The 15,010-nt window shown below is 36.3% G+C and overlaps 1 protein-coding gene and 1 pseudogene across 1 annotated transcript in view; both read left to right on the top strand.

Annotated features, from left to right (window-relative positions):
• Acss3 (acyl-CoA synthetase short chain family member 3) overlaps window positions 1-15,010 on the top strand; it is a 199,845-nt gene that overhangs the window by 72,896 nt on the left and 111,939 nt on the right. The window lies entirely within an intron of this gene.
• LOC131895209 (small ribosomal subunit protein uS2-like) lies at window positions 9,503-10,400 on the top strand (annotated as a pseudogene).

A 15,010-nucleotide genomic window follows, 5' to 3' on the forward strand; every position in this document is an offset into this window, starting at 1 on the left:
TATCATACATGGCCTTCCTAGACCTAACATTTGACCATTATCTATGAGGAAAGCTGGGGAATAGAGTATAGTCAGGTGGGTTAGATGGACAGTTCCAGGTGTCAGCTGCAGGGAATCATTTCATTCATAAACTAAAGATCTTACATTTAAATAATTATATTCTATTAACATCAATAAATGATGAATCTAAAGTGAGTGGGAGCTGAATATAGAGTATCATTTGATGGTTGCTTAGAAATAAGCAATGCATTCTTTGGTGCAACATTACTCTGAGTTATAGTGCATGTTGATTATATATCATTAATTATATTAGGCAAAGAGGTTACAAAAATGGATACGTTATAATTTTTTTTTTTTTTTCGAGACAGGGTTTCTCTGTGTAGCTTTGCGCCTTTCCTGGGACTCACTTGGTAGCCCAGGCTGGCCTCAAACTCACAGAGATCCGCCTGGCTCTGCCTCCCGTGTGCTGGGATTAAAGGCGTGCACCACCACCGCCCGGCACATTAGAATTCTTTAACCCAAATATTTCATTGTTGTTTTTTTTTCTGGTGAGAATGACACAAAAACAATTGAATATATTGTGATACTGCTGGAACAATGACTTATATAGTAAAGCATTAACAAATCATTAGCATGAAGAAGAACCAACCAAGGTTTAGCAGCCCCTGAAAAATGATACATATATTATTTGAGTCATGAAAGACAGATAGAAATAGGTTCCTCTGCAAGATTGTGTCTAGAGGTTGTGAACATCCTGCCAAGACTCACCTTTGCCATATTTAACAATGATGGTCCATATTCTGAAGCTAAAACTGCCCTTACTGGTGGTGGCTCTAGATCTGGTGCTCATAATAAATTTAATGGGGGAAGAAGATATATGGTTGTTAGAGAATAAAGGAGGAAGATAGGCCAATGTTAATGTTAAAAATGAGCAAAATATGAAAGAAAAAATACTTTTATAAGAAAAACTAGGGAGAATTAGAAATAATTATTCATCTTTCTGTTTATTAGCACATGTACCTGCTCTACACTCAGCAATAGTACAGCTGAACACCTCAACAACTCAACTTCTGACCTTTAATAATTAACATCGGAAATTACAAAATCATTTCACCTGACATAAATGTCCTAAGAAGTAGAGGATAAAGCTCATTAACATATATTGAGGAACTCTGAGTGGCTAAAGTGATAGAAATAAAGTTGCCTTTGAGTATACAAAACAAAGTATTTTTCACAAGCTTTTTTAAATTAGATAAAATAATAACAATATGGAGATGACGTCATTAAAATTATTTAAATTAATTGCACTTGAATCATTTATCACTTTTTATGTTTATATTTATGCACTTTGTAGAGATGTATCATAAAGTAAAATAAATTTGAATAAGGAATGGAAAGTCACAGTAAATTTAATTATTGTCAAGATTCTAGATCAGGGGAAATTGATGGCTTATTTTTTCATGTCATACTTGATATTACAAAGCTATGCAGTTTTATCATATGTGGCTTGCGTGGGAAATTTAGTATATATGAATATTTATGGTAAGTTCTTATCATACCTGCTTTGTTTATTGGTTACTATTTTGTGTTTTATACCTACCTATACCTTCTTAATTCTACACAGAGTCTTTGGTTGAGTGATACAAATGTTATTGAAAACATCCAACTGCTGAGGGGATACCCTTCACTGGTCCATTCTTTGTTTCTTATTCCATTCTGCTAGTTTCCTATGGATACTTTACAGACATTGATTGACTTCTAGGGTGTACCAAGCAACAAAGCCATGCAAGCTGATAGGAGCACAGTCCAGTTCTGCAAACAGTGCTTGAGTCCGGTGCCACAAACGGTGCTGGATGTTTCCAGAGCAGCTGTCATGTTGTGGAAGTGCTGGTATTTGTTTAATTGGATGTTTAATTAAAGAGTCGATACAGAATTGACCTAAATAAGCATGGTTTCTGATGATGTCTTTTGTTTGTTTTATGCCAACCGTTCTTTAAAAGACAAGAGGAAAAAAATAAAGAAAATTAATCTCTCAACTGATAATCTTATCAATCTTTTTCCTTCAAAATTGTGAGACACACAAACACTTTACAAAATAAAAAATGTACATTCTTTTGTTATTGACTGGTGCATTTTAATATATAATTAAATCTCTTATTCTCTCTTTCTCTCTTTCTATACACACATACATGTATGAACAAACCAATCTGATAAATAGGATAAAAAAATTCAAACCTGCAAACCACTGAACTACTTGCTATATTAATATGTTAATTTAACATAGTGAATAATGTCTTCCTACAGCTAAATGACTGAAAAAAAATTCACTGAGCTTTGGCTTTGGTTACATGGTCTCTTTAATGCCTCAATTCTTGAATCACATGTAGGTGACTGGATGTCAATAAAGCTTGTGATTTTGTGATGTTCCATGATGCCATTGTCTTAATTCCATGATATAATAAAAGGTAGTGCACTGTTAATTTAAATGATTTCCCAAATCATCCAGAGTATGATTCACTTTTGAAAAACTACGATGTTAATGAAAATGAAAGAATAATTAAGATTTCTTACAAAAAAATGAACTTTGAAAACATTACTACAGATCTCAGAGAAACTCTGAACTGAATATTTCATTAGTTCAAGAGAAGAGGGATTTGGCTTGAATTAGAAGCATAGGTTATTGTATTTAATGGTCTTCATTAGCCAATGAATGCAGAGTATGCTGAGGGTGAGAAGATGACTTAGTAGGTAAAATGGCATTTGTATTAGAATGAGGCCTTGGGGTGACAGCCTCTGCTTATAACCCTAGAATTAGGGAGTCGAGGGAAGAAACAAGGAACTTAGGGATTTATAGCCGGAAATTTTTCCGTTCCCTCCGGGACTCATGGTCCCGCGTTACTCCAGTCCTGCCCAGCTCCATGGTCCCTTGACCGCTTATGAAATAATTATTCAGAGGCTTATATTAATTACAAACTGTATGGCCTATGACAGGCTTCTTACTAGCTAGCTCTTTCATCTTAAATTAACCAGTTTCTATTAATCCATGTTTTGCCACATGGTCATGGCATTACTGGTCTGCTGGCATCTTGCTTCTCCTTCAGTTGTGGCTGGCATCTCTCTCTCTCTCCCCATCTCTCTCTCTCCTCTCCTTTCTTCTCTTAGATTTCCCACCTGACTCCAAGCTGCCTTGCCATAGGTCAATGCAGCTTTACTTATCAATCAATCAGAGCAACACGTATTCACAGACTACAGAAAGATATCCCACAGCAGGGATTGCTGGCCAACCAGCTTAATAAAATAGCCAAAATGTTGAGTAAACTTCATGTTCAGTGAGATGCTTTGTCTTAAAAAAATAAGGTGGCGAGTGATGGGGCACCAGATGTGTCCTTTGCATTCATACACACAACCAAGTATAGGTGTACTTACCCGTGCACAACACACATAAATAATCTAAAAAAGAACTCCCTACCATGTTGGTCATATACTGTAACCCTCTGCGACCACAGGCCCCCAATTAAATGTTTAATTTTACAAGTTGCCTTGGACCTGATGTTCTGTCATGGCAATACAAAAGTAACTAAGACATCATTAAACATTAACTCACAATATAGCTAAAGTACTATGTGTTAAGTAATGAAAATCCATAAAACAAAGTTGCAATACTTACGATTAGGAGGGAAATGAAATGAACACAAATGTATACCCTTGAACTCACATTTCCGGAAATGTGACTTCTCTCCAGTGTGATTCGACTTACTGGGTACATGGATGATGAGAGTAAAGAATTGAAATGACCCCGGTTCACAGTTCTGTCATGGAGTTAAAAGTCACTCTCCATCCGCATTCAAGAGATGTGACAATACAGGCAAGAAAGGAATTGCATGGTTAAAAAAAAACAATGAAACCACAGAAACCTAACCCATTGGGGTGGTTTGAATGATAAGGGTCCTCATAGGCTCATAGATTGGAACACTTAATCCCCAGTTGGTGGTCTCTATTTGGAAGGATTGGGAAGTATGGCTTTGTTTGAGGAGGTGTGTCCCTGGAAGCAAGTTCTGAGACATAAAGCTTCCTGCCATGCCTTATCTCTCTCTCTGCCTCATGGTTGTGGATCAAGACGTGAGTTCTCAGCTGTTCATTCATTCTGCCATCATCGACTCTGACCCTCTGAATCCATAAGCCAAATTAAACATTCTCTTTTATAAGTTGCCTTCATTATGATGTTTTATCATAGCAATAGAAAAGTAACTCAGACACCAGGGCAATGCAAAGAAAGAAGAGGGCTTAGACAGTGACAATATATCATGAGAATAACAACAACAATAAAAATATTTTAAGAGTAGTCTGTCTAAAATGCAAACTGTTTGAATGTATGATATGGTTGTATTACTTAAGAACACCAGGGGTTTTAAAATAAACACATTAAAAGTACTGAACCCTGATTTCAAATTTGCTTTCTGAATTTTCTAATTTCAATCTGTCCCCCCCCAAAAAAAATAAATTCTAAGATTCTGCTGTGCCTCAGTTTACAGATTATATTCACAAACATCTTTGTTTTTTTTTAACTGTGTGATGGTGTGGATGTAATTGGCCCCCAGGAGATTGTGGGGAGTGGCACTATTAGGAGGTATGGCTTTGTTGGAGTAGGTATGGCCTTACTGTGGGGGTTGGCTTTGAGGTCTCATATATGCTCAAGCCACAATCAGTGTTTCAGTTCACTTCCTGTTGCCTTTAGGTCAAGATACAGAATTTTCAGATCCTCCAGCATCATGTCTGCCTGCATGTTGCTATGTCCCACCATGATAATAATGGGCAAAACCTCTGAAAATATAAGACATGCCAAAAAATGTTTTCCTTTATAAGAGTTGCAGTGGTCATTGTGTTTCTTCACAGCAATAGAAACTCTCACTAAGACAAACTGCATGGCAGAACTATAGACTTGGATCAGTTCTTTTATTTCACATCTTTACCCAATGTGTTTAATCCTTTGGAAGAAAAATAACAGGTCTGTGGTAGTCAGTCCTGTATACATTCAGGCTTCAAAACCTCTGGAACCTTGATGTCTTTTAATATGTCTTTTTTTAACCCCTCTCTAATAAATTTCACTTCTTCCTTCAAAAACCATTTTAAACTTTTGACCTTCTACCTCAGGCCTTCAAGCTTAATAGGGAAAATTAATTCATACCTGGGAGCTATGATTGAAACTTTCTGTATCAAACCTACAGACTTTCTGTCTACAGACTTTCCTGTGCCCACACATTCTGCTTATGCTTTCTCTCTGTTCACAATTATTCCTTCCTTGAGACCAGGAAGTCAGTCTTTGAGATCTTTCCCATCTGTTGTTCTGTTGGGCCCTTGTAACCTCAATCAGTGCTAGTTCTTTTAAAACCATGCTTAATATACAGGGGGGTGTGCCATAGGCACCTACCATGTACTGTGCACTTCCCAAAGTGAGAAGATTATGAATTTTTTTCACCATAAAGAAGCTGTAAGTGTTTGCGTACTTTTTAACCTGTCTTTATCAGTACACCATCTCTGCATGTTTTGAAATATCACATGGAATCTAGTTAGTAAGTACAATGTGTGTGCTCTTTTACATCAATTAAAATTAATTCAAATTTTAAAAATAACAAAACAATAAAATCTTTCTGCTACTCCTTCAATTACTATATTAGTTATTTCTGAAATCATAGCATGCTTTCTTTTTCCTATTTTTATTACATACATCTCTAAAATATGCTACTTCAGATAATCATCATTTTATTATTATTAATGCCAATATATAGTCAATATTTTACATCTTTTCTTTATACTATCTTACCATCTTGGAAACCCAGCTTTCACTTCTGCCTGCCTCCAATTATCTTCTTCCTAGCTGCTGTGTTCTCTCATCGTTGTCTATAAATGCTTTTCTCTGTGTCTGGCCCCTCTCTATCCCTCCTCTAGGCTTCCTTCTCATGTCTTTACATATCCTACATGTGTGATTACTCCTGCTCCCATGACTTTTGTTGACACACATGTGATGTATGAAAGTTGTGTCCAACTGTTTTACACCACCCCATATCTTTCTTCAAATGCTGAAATAATTTACGGGATGCCGAGTAAGTATCTGTACTTCGTAGTTCATCTCCACTCAGACTGAAACATGACAGACACACTCTTCTCCCACTGCATCCAAAGCTTTTGATTGTTATCAGCTTGTAGACAGTAACTAAAAATAAAAAATTTTCTTTCCTTCTACTTCCCTGAATTCATCAATTCCCTTTTCCTATACTCTACAATGAACATTTCTCATTTTTTAATCATAAGTGTCACAACTATAATATATGAAATAACCAGTACACTTCAAGAATTTGTAAAATTCTTATTTCTACAGTTAGCATTTTGCAATTATGTTACCCCTTGTGTGGTTTGAACATGCAATATTTTATAGGTCCTTGTGTTAAAGGCTTGGAGCCCAAAATGGCATATTGAGAGATACTGTAGATCTTTCGGTTGTAAGGTTTACTGGAAGATCTTTAGTTCATTGGAAATGTGCTTGTTAAAGGGTTATTGAATCCTAATATCTTCTTACCTCTAAGCTTTCTCCAACCTATCTTTCCAGTGTGATGTGCTATCCTGGCTAAATATCCAAAGCCATTGGTCTGTGTATTCTTGGACTCTAAATTCTAGAACCTTGAGCTGAAAAAAAATCCAGTTATTTGCATGTTTAATCCTTCAATTATTTTGTTTTAGAAGTTGAAGCTGATAATCACAGCATTGTTCTTAGGATAAGTCTAAACTCAATGGGCTTGAACAAGTTGCATGTTTGGTATGGTTTTCTGACCTTTCTAAACCTCTCATATCTTCATAATGAAGAATTGTCATACCCATTCAGAACTGCTTCGACTTTCTCAATCAGATGATGCATACGATGATGATTAATGATTTGGCAGAAGTAGTCATGTGAGTAGAGGTGGGAGATAGTCATAGTTCCCCAATTATTGACCCCTATAATTCATATGTGTCTAAATGGTTAAAAGGCAGAGGAAACTGAGGCCCTAACCTTTGTCTGTATCTTTTCTTTCCTTTTTGTCCCACACGCTGTTGCCATGCTGTGTGTATGATAGGCATCGATGACCTTTCCCAGTCTTTAGACCTTGAACTTCTCCTTGGTATAGAATTTTTTTCTCTATCATTAATGGCCTGCTATGTAAGAGGACTGTTTTCAAATTAACAAGGTGTTGCTTTCAGGGTGTGCTAAATTCTGATGCTGTAGTTGTAGATTTCAACATATATGACTATTAAAGAAATGGAAAAATATATCACTTTTCAAGATTGTAAGAATATAGGCCACAGAAATGTGGTATTGAACTAATTTTCTGTGAAATATAGTATGGAACTCACATTTGTGTTGAAAGCACACAGATTATTGAAATTGTAGTTATTTCAGGCTTGAATTGAATAGTTCTTCATTACACTTTGCTTACAAATGCGTAGTATTAAAATGGCAAAATATTGATAGAAACTCACATGTGAGGAAAATGTGAAAGCAAAATTATTATCGGTAATGATATTTACTTCTTCATTGGAAAAAATTATTTTACCAGAGGAAACATTACAGTAAATGTTTCCAACAGTCAGATAACTGTTTTAAATGTAGGATAATATTTTATAATATTTTCTTCCAAAATAGAAGTGTTATTTTAAATATAAAATATTTATTATTTTCTGTTTTAGAAAAATAACAATAAACTTCACTCTTGAATATATATGGTGTGATATTATCAGTTAGGAAATTGTTATTTTTCTTTCTTTAATAACGTGGCCTTTTCTCCGTCAGGAAGCCGTTCCCACAACTGCTGCAATCCTCTAGAGTATCATATTTTCTTGGAAATTATTTTACTGTTGAATATGGTAAATTCTCACTGTCTTCAAAAACTACTTTTCTAGAAGCTTATGTTATAAGAAACATGTACATGCCTGACGTATTAGTTAGATAGTTTTGGTTTAATTTCGGCTTTTAAATAGTTTCCAAATAGTGAATTTTTCATTCATATTTATATGGACCCTCAGTTGACACATAGTGAAATGAAAATTATTCATTAAAAATGAATGCTTTTGAATGCATTCCCTTGTGTGTAGGAATGTAGGAGCAATGATCAATATCTGATCTCAAGTAAAATAGATATTTTCAGTAATTACATACTATACACAGCAGGTCATTTGTCCCCAAATGTAGTAATGTGTTTCCCCAGATATTGTTTGTTAATTAGTACTTTTGTTATTGATTGGAGAAGGGTTTACAATATATAATTATTTAAAGTGTACTTTCCCTTTTCTTCTTTTAAATATAATTTTATTTGATTAGTCCTAATAACTCACAGGCTAATTCTATATCATTTTATAGAATGAATGCACTTAATTTTATGAAATTGTTAATTGCTTATGTGTTCTAAGTGTAAATTTAAAAATTTTTACTTTCAAATTACAATGAAAAAAGTTAGTGTGACGCTTGATTCTTGGAAACTATTAAAAAGCAAGTATTATCTGCATGTTGCTCATGCTAAAGTTTCAGACCATTTCTAGGATCCTGATATGGAAAGAACTGCAACAAGAAGGTCAATTGTACTCTATCTAGTGGTTGCACTGAACTGCTGAAGTCTAAGTTGATGGACTGTCAGTCAAAGCAGTGATTGACAGCACAGATGCCATCAGAAGCCAAGTACATAATATAAATAGGAGAAGTAGGTGGGTGAGAGAAAAATCAGTTATTAGTATGTACCACACCTTTTCTACAGCTGTGGAAATATAGTGTAGGGATCACGGCATGAACATGTATACCTAGGCTTTTGAAGAAAGTATTCTAAACTGAAATGATATGATAAATAATATTTATATTGAATGTCCTCAGGATGGTGAGTAAATAGCTCAGATACCATCAGGTTTAGTTGATTGAGGTCCTTTAGGACAACAGGCCTGGTATTGTGACGCCTTCCTGTTTTTCAAGGAAATCACTGGGTTTTCTGAATTCGTACATTGTCTTAGTCTATTTTGTACTATCACAAAATATTTGAAGCTGAATAGTTTATATAGAATAATATGTAAGAGAAAAATACCATGCAGCTTACAGGAGATAATAGATATTCATAGGTCAGGTGATTTCTTCCTGTATTTACCTACTCTCACAAGAACCCACAGGAACTATATTTCTGCCAAGATGATACCTCATTTCCTCTTCTTAGACCTCAACTCTTAAAAGCTCTGCCACTATTCAAAAAAAAAATGTAACCCATTCTGGGTACTGGGGATGTTATTTGACAGCATATGATTTCTATTTTGGCCATTGTTTCCCTTGTTATATTGTAATACCATTTAGAATTCTTCTATCCACATTTAGGGAGATTCTACGTCAGTGGGTTTCCATAACTTTTCAGGACATTAGCTTTTCTGCGCTGACCAGGAACAGGACAACATGGCACTGTTCTTTATTACCATCATGACTTATAGGGAAACCTACACAATGTTTGGAACCCTTCATATCCTGCAGATGAAGGGAGAGAATGTCCTCAATTTCCCTGCCACAGAAACCCACTTACGCGGCACCAACCTTGACTTTCAGATGGAGCAGTCCATCTGTAAAATGAAAAGTGATGATATCTATATCATAAATCTGAAGAGAACATGGGATACGTTGTTGTTCATAGCTCAAGCCAGTCTTGCTGGTGAGAACCCTGCTGACATCAACCTCAGCCTCATCTCCTTCGGGAACACTGGTCAACTAGCCCGCCTGAAGTGTGCTGTTGCTACAGGAACCATACTAATTGCCAGTGGCTTCACACTTGGGACCTGCATTAACCAAATCCAAGCAGCCTTCAGGGAGTCACGGCTCCTAGTGGTGACTGATCCCAAGGCTGACCACCTGCCAGCCACAGAGGCCTCTTATGCCAACCTGCCCACCATTGCTGTCTGTAACAGATCCTCCTTTGTGCTGTGTGGATGTTGTCATTCCATGCAACCACAAAGGGGCTCACTCAGTGGGTCTCAGGTGGTGAATGTTGGCCTGTGCATGGTCAATTCTCTGCATGTGTAGCACAATCTCCCATGAGCACCCATGGGGTGTTATGCCTCGTTTGTACTTCTACAGAGATCTGGAAGAGACTGAGAAGGAAGAGCAGGACACTACTAAAAAGGCTGTGACCAAAAAGGAATTTCTGGGTGAATGGACTGTATTAGCTCCTATGTCTACTGCATCTTAGTCAAAGGTAGCCAACTGGTTTGAGTGTAAGCATATGCTCTCCATGCCTATCTAGTAGTTCCCTACTGAACACTGGAGTGTCCAGCCAGCCCATGAGGAATGGTCAGCAGCTCCCTCTCCAGAGGCCATGGAGTGGGTTGGAACCAACAATGAGTGGTCCTGAGCTGCTCTGAAAACTCTTGAACAAAAGAAGGAAAGAAGGAAAATAAAGTTTCTATAAGCTATGGGGGGACACACACACACACACACAAGGTCTTTAGTGTTACTTATCCTTCCTTATATCTTTCCTCCATGTTGCTCTTGCATCCTCTACCCATTTAATCCTCCTACTCTAATGTCCATTTTATCACTTTGTAATACTATATTTTATTTCTCCTTCCTTGGAAGATATTTCCACCCTGCTGGTCCATTATGATCTACCTAATCTCTGTGGGTATTCTAAATGAAGCACATATCTAATGCTTAAAAGAATGGGATTCCCGACAATGGCAGTGGGGGCATCTTTGAAACTTTTGCCTTCTCTCGGGACCCCGTTTCTCCTACTGGTTGCCTCGTCCAGCCTTGAAATGAGGGTTTGTCCCTAGTTTGATTGAAACTTGTTATGCTGTTGTTCAGTTGATATCCCTGGGAAGCCTGCTCTTTTCTGAAGGGAAATGAAGGAGGAGTGGATCTGAGGGAGAGGGGAGGTGGTGGGGAGGACTCAGATGGATGTAAGGAGAGAAAACTGTGGTCAGGATGTAATGCGTGAGAGAAGAATAAAGAAACAATTAAAAGAAAATATCAATATCCACCTATCAGGAAACATACAATGTTTGTCTTTCTGAGTCTGGATTACCTCACTTAGGATGATTTTTTTCTAGCTCCATTTACCTGCAAATTTCATTTTTCTTAACAGCTGAATAACATTTTATTGTGTAAATGTACCACACTTGTATTATCCGTTTACCAGTTGATGGACATTTAGGCTATTTCTACTTTCTGCCTATTATGAATAGAGCACTAATGAACTTGGATGAGCAAGTTTCCCTGTGCTAATGTATCATGGGGTATATGTTCAAGAGTGGTATAGCTGGATCTTGTGGTAGATCAGTTTTCAACTTTTTGAAGATTCTTCACACTGATTTTCGTACTATTTTGCACTCTCATCTGCAATGAATAAGTTCTGTCATTTGTTATAATGATCTTGGCCATTCTGACTAGGATAAGATGAAATCTCAAAGCAGTTGTAATTTGCATTTCCCTGGTGGCTAAGGATATTGAACAGGTCTTCAAGTGTTTTTTGTTTGGTTGGTTTTTTTTTTTTTGTTTGTTTGTTTTTTAGCATTTATGTTTCATTTCTTGAGAATTCGCTGTTTAGTTCTATAGTCTATATTTAATTGTGTTATTGATTTCTTGCTGTTCAGTTTTTGAATTCTATGTGTTGTCTAGGTATTAGTTCTCTGAAAATGTGCAACTGGTAAAGATGATTCTCCCCTGTCTACTATAGGCTGCCTTTGCTTGAATGATGTTGTCCTTTGCTGTTCATAAGCTTTTCAGCTTCATCTTATGAAGTTCTATTTATTAATTGTTGGTCTCAAAACCTACATTATTAAGATCCTGTTCAAAAATTCTTTTCCTGTGTCAATGAGTTCAATCCTACTCTATACTTTCTCTTCTGTCTTATTCAGTTATATGGTCTTATTTTGAGGTCCTTGGTCCATTTGGAGTTGAGTTTTATGCAGGGTTTATAGATACAGATCTAAATCATTCTTTGACATGTAGGTATCCATAAGAATCATTGCTCTTCAAATTACAGACTGTTGCTAATGCTATTGGTGGCTGTCCCCAACCTGATGGTAAGACCCTGCTGCTGAATACACCACATACTTAATTCCATCAAATATAGAGAAATTGAGGTAAAGTTCGAAAACAAGCTCCACCCCATACTGACTAGTATTTATAGTGTTAAAAGGTAATGTATATTATATAGCCAGTAAAGATACTATAGAAAGCTCCAATGCTGACCTGCCTATAAGACATACCCACTGGTACAAAGATGCAAAAATGTTATGGGAGTAACCAACCACTTTTTATTGGATATAAGAGCAGCTTCATGAGATGAAGCCCATACCTGACACTATTAAAGAAGCCAAGAACCTGGGGCTGGATATGTTATGGATCTTGGATAAAGCATAATATAGATCAATGCCTCCCCCAACCCATGTCAGAGGAGCTTCTTGTTGCAATAGATGATAATTTACATAGAAACCCACATGGACAACGTGCAGAGAGTGGGAGACTTTGGAGCACTTACTGCTAAATAGAATGTCTTTATTACACCCATACCCTTAAGGCTCAAAGATTTATGTGGAAGAGGAGGCAGAATCACTGTAAGCACCGGAGGTGATGTAAGACTCTAAAAAACAGAATTCACCAAATACTACAGGGCCCATGCACACAAAAACACACAGAAACTGTGGCAGCATGCAGGAGACGTGCACCAGCTCAATCCAGACAAATTCTCAGCATTGAGAATGGGAAATGGGAACAAAGTCCCATCCTTACCCAAGAAGCTATTTTAATTCATATTTGCTAGGAGAGGGAAAAATCAGTCTTTTTCTCAGTGAAGTATATTGACAGTGGGTATATCAACCACACTCCAGGATAGGCCTCATTCTCAGAAGGAGTTGGCCAACACAAAATACACTCACTCCACACTTTTTCTGAGCTTGTTTTGTTTTGTTTTTTAAAAGAAAGAAAGACATGAAGTTAGGTGGGTCAAGAGGTGGGGAAATAAGTAGAGTTCGAGGGAAGGGAAAGAATACAATCAAACTATAGTGTATGAAAATTGAAAAAAAATAAATACAAGTAAACTAAATAAACTTTGGCCGCTTCATATCACCACATGGGGACCAAATTGCTTTAAAAGGTATACCAGCTCACACTCAGACAAAAGACTATATGAAGCCTAAGAAATTTAACATGCTGCCTACGTGCTAATATCTAATATGATTCCAACTTAAACTCATTTTGATGTCATGTTTGGCCAATGCCTTAATCTCTCTGAGGTCTTAGTTTTAAAAGCAAGGCCTTGAATCTCTTGATTTCATTTCTTTCAATGGAAATAAACGTTGTGAGCATCTTCCAGCCATTTGTGAGAGAGACTAGAACACACAATTCACAATATTATTCCTAGATTAGCTTTCGTTGGAAAACTGTTTTAATTCAGTAACAGACATTATTCAAAATGTTAATGTTAAACTTGTAAACAGGCAATTTTATTCAGAACTCTACACTAAACGGTTTATTGGACAATGTAATAACGTGGCATAGTGATTTCTGTAGGGATTACATGCTGAAATGTTTGGTTAAAACTCCCTAGTGTTTATTTCCATTTCTGAGCTTTATATGGAATTTAAGTTTGTGATCTGTATTTCCTCTGTGTATTTTTCGTGTAACTTTTTTTCTGGGTAGTACTCCATTATAAGATTTATAGTACTTGGAAAAAGAAAACACTAAGCTTTTTTTTTTTGGTTTTTTTTTTTTTGGTTTTTTTTTCCATTTCTTTTATCAAAGACCTTAACTTAGAGAACAATGGTCAGAATTCAGAATTGTTTAAACTTCATCAGAAAGAGAGGTAGAAAGAAGTGAAGAGAACCACTAATAGCTCTGTGGCCAGTTCCTTCCCTCGTGCCTCTTCTGCTCATTTTCTTGAACAATCATTTTCAAATGGCCAGCCATAATCCTTATGGTTGCCCACTGGGCCCTACAGGTGACTTGACAATGACCATCTCTGGCTCTCTCTGTCTTCGATAGCATATTCATAGATAACTACTTATTCTCAGCCTTCTACAGGTTTTGCTAAAATGTGACTTCCTTGGGATGTCTCTCCTGAGTATCTCATTGGCAATTATAGCTACTTCTCTCATAGGAATGATAATCTTTGAATAAAACACATGGACTTATCTTTAATTACAGGTATTCCTTCTGTTAAAATTAAATACTGAGAAGGTAGAGATTTCTGTCTTATTTGTTCTATTTTATTTACAGATCTGATCAATCATGTAATGGAGATAGAAAGGAGAGAGAGAGAGAGAGAGAGAGAGAGAGAGAGAGAGAGAGAGAGAGAGAGAGAGAGAGAGAGAGGAAACAGATACTTATTTTTCCATTTTGGGAGAAGTAATAATCTTAAATGAAAGAACAGTTTTAAAGTGATAGGATATTGAACTTATAGTGAGGTTTGGGCACACAGCCTGCTCTAATTGGATGTGAAAATATTTCCTACAGCAAATTATATTATGTGTGTGTTTATGATTTGTTTTGCTATATTTTTACTAGAAATTGCAAAAACATGTGTTAAGAGAAAAGACATTTTTATATTTGATCTTCCAATGCATGGTAAATGTGAAAAGAGGCTTGTATACTTGGTCCAAAAGGAAATTACTCTATAATTATTGTGTATAAATATTTAGTATAAAAATATAAAGAAAAATTGGCTTGAGGTGTTAAAAAGAGCAAAGAGTATGAGGCCAGTAAATATGATAGTTTCCCCACTATTTCATTTACTAGTCATATGATGTCTGGTTAGCTGTAGGTTACCTCTGAGCCTCAATTACCTAGCCTATAAATGAGAAAAACAATACAGTAAAATCTGCTTTGTTTGATGTTTCATATATAGCCATGTTTTCTCTCTAAATGTGTTTACTTTCATAGTTAATCCACCATATACCTAAATTTATAGCTCTTTTATTTTCCCTTTGCTTAACAGACTGTTAGAATGTAAGTTCCATATGG

Source organism: Peromyscus eremicus, chromosome 18 (assembly GCF_949786415.1).
Source record: "Peromyscus eremicus chromosome 18, PerEre_H2_v1, whole genome shotgun sequence".
NCBI classification, from domain to species: Eukaryota; Metazoa; Chordata; class Mammalia; order Rodentia; family Cricetidae; genus Peromyscus; species Peromyscus eremicus.